Source organism: Silene latifolia, chromosome X (assembly GCF_048544455.1).
Source record: "Silene latifolia isolate original U9 population chromosome X, ASM4854445v1, whole genome shotgun sequence".
In the NCBI taxonomy this organism is placed as follows: domain Eukaryota; kingdom Viridiplantae; phylum Streptophyta; class Magnoliopsida; order Caryophyllales; family Caryophyllaceae; genus Silene; species Silene latifolia.
Genome location: NC_133537.1, coordinates 285098969 through 285101726, shown reverse-complemented (window position 1 = coordinate 285101726; position 2758 = coordinate 285098969). Strand labels below are relative to the sequence as shown.

General features: G+C 41.0%; 1 non-coding gene across 1 annotated transcript; it reads left to right on the top strand.

Annotated features, from left to right (window-relative positions):
- The first annotated feature begins 248 nt into the window (after positions 1–248).
- Positions 249–355, top strand: LOC141624760 (small nucleolar RNA R71). The gene has a single exon (XR_012534564.1). It is a non-coding gene; the product is annotated as a small nucleolar RNA R71 (small nucleolar RNA).
- The last annotated feature ends 2403 nt before the right edge of the window (positions 356–2758 follow it).

Below are 2758 nucleotides of genomic sequence, written 5' to 3'. Positions count from 1 at the left end.
TGTAAAAGGGTAACACGTATATACTATTCAATAACCTTGTTCAAGTTTCACCCTGGGTAACACGTTAGTGTATCATCCCAAGGGGAGTCCCCAAACGGTGGACATGGGCCACCCGCGCGTTGGTTTCGAGGCGGCGGCACTTCTCCCACGGAGCCTTGGTTTGCCAAAGCATGTCATGGGCCGTTACCGATTGGTGAGGCATTGAAACCGGTGAAAGGTTGAATAAGCCTGCATTTGTGGAGTCGCTAAGTCCATGATGTGGACAAGATCGGCAAGTATCCTTGAATCTCTCTCATGCTTCATACAAAGATTCATCATCCCTTTGTTTGAACCCGGTGATTTGGGCTCTCAACATGTCAGTCTTCTCCAGAGGATAGAATTTCTTGTAGAAAGCAAGTGCCAATTTCTTCCAAGAGTCAATACCAAGAGTAGCCTTATCTAGGCTCGTTAACCATTGCTTCGCGGAACCAATAAAAGAAAAAGGAAATAAGACCCATCGAATTTGGTCTTGAGTAACTCCGGTTTGAGAAATTGCATCACAATAGTCACAAAAAGTCTCCATATGAGAATGAGGGTCTTTACAAGGCATCCCCCCAAATTGACTTCTCTCAACTAATTGTATAAATGCGGATTTTGCAATGAAATTACCGGTCAAATGTTGTGCTGTGGGAGTACCATTGGGTAGGTTCTCCTCGGTGTGTATGGAATGTGATGAGAATTTAGGCATTGTGGGTTGATTTTGTGGTTGGTTATGTGTTGGGTTATCCTCTCCTTCTCTTGCAAAAGGGTTGATGAACTCAATGTTATTTGGTTGAATGTCCACAATCTCACCAATACCTCTTAAAGTATTCCTAGCAAGTCTTCTATTGTTGGTCAAAGTTCTTTCAATTTCAAGATCAATGGGTAACAAGTTACCTTGTGATCTCCTAGACATGCAAAATATCAAACAACTTGAAAACAATTAGAATAAGCCTTGAGGAGTTTGACTTCTCCAAGGTAAAGAAAGACACAACTAAAAACAATTAAAGAAAATCAAATCAAGTTAACACCGTCCCCGGCAACGGCGCCATTTTTGGTCGGTGTATGGATTTCGGTTACTTGTCGTTAAGAGTTACCTATACCAAAACAATATTTATAACTTCAAAAACTACTCTACTTTTAGTAAAGAGGTAAGTAAAGGTCGGATCCCAAGGGACGGGTATTGATGTAGGATTTTCGATCGCAAGTAGTCAAGTAGTTGTGTCTAAGGGTGTCATAATTTGGGTTGAGGTAGGAGATCAACTAAACTAAATAACAATGCAAACAAAATAATGAAAGCAAGCAAGATGATTAAAATGAGATGTAAACAATTGATTAAAAGCACTAGGGTGTCATGGGTTCATAGGGGATTCATGGGATTTGATCATACAAACATATTATCTATTAGATGCAAGCAATTATTGTTGTGATGGGATCGAGTTAGTGTATATCTTACAATCCCTAGGAAGGTTTGGATCCTAGAGCCAAATCGATTAGATTGTACAACACCTACAAGTTGACTTAATCCTCCCTATCTAACTATATGCATGGTCTAATGAGACTCGAGTTGGTTTATGTCTTACAAGTCTCATTGAAAAGGTAAGTGATGGGACGAGCCTCTTCTGAGGAAGACGAGCATCTTTTGAAGGAGGACGAGCGGATTGCTGTGAAGACACTTGAATTCCTTGTCAGGGAGAAATCCCAAATTTTACCAGCAGTAGGACGAGCGGATTCTTTATGGGACGAGCGTCCTGACTGAGACGAGCAAATTCTTTGTGGGACGTTCGAATTCTCAGTCAGTCCAAAGATTTTTTTTCCAGCTCTCTCAGGACGAGCGTCTTTTTACCAGGATGCTCGGATTATCTTCAGGACGAGCATCTTTTCACCAGGATGCTCGGATTATCTTCAGGACGAGCGGGTTTAAGGTTGGGACGCTCGGATCTTCCCTTTACCACACGAATTCAGTTCCATCTGTGGGTATTTCATAACCCGTGTCATTTACTCTTCATTCCTTTGGTCTTCATTGTGGGGGCACTACGAAGGCTTGGATAGCCTAGGCAATTGCTATCCCCACACTATGTCAAAACACTAAACATCAATAACCACATAAGTCCCTCCCTCACTTTCTCTCAAAATGATGAAAATTTTGATCAAGGCATAAAAATACAAATCCAAAATTGACAAAAAATGCAATACAATAAGTAAAATGCAAGTTAAGGGGTTAGAATATTTACAAATGGTGGTTTAGGGAGGACTCCACCAAACTCTCATCCATACATGAGATGTTAAGGGCGCATAGCCAAGGTGTTGTTGATGTTACTTAACACCTTGAAGAAGTAGTCGAAAGCTTGTTCGTTGTCATGATAAAGATCTTCAATAGACCTTTGCACTTGTTGTTCTTCATTGTGGTCTATAGCATTACCGATATAGGGATTGAATATCCCTTCAAACTCATCATCCCAAAGACCGCATACTTCATCTACTTGTTCCCCAATAATATCACGAGTTGATGAGAACAAGTCCTCCTTCTTCTTGTCATTATGCCCAATGAGGCCTCCTCTTCACTTGTCATGAGTGAGCTTTTCAAACTCTCTTTGTTGAGACTTTCTTGTTCCTTGGACGGAGCATCTTGGAGGTTACCCATTTTCTTCTCCCATATGGGTGGTGATTCTTTAACCATAGCCTGTTCTTTTCATTGAGACGCCAACTTATTCCTATCACTTTCTCGGCTATAATGATC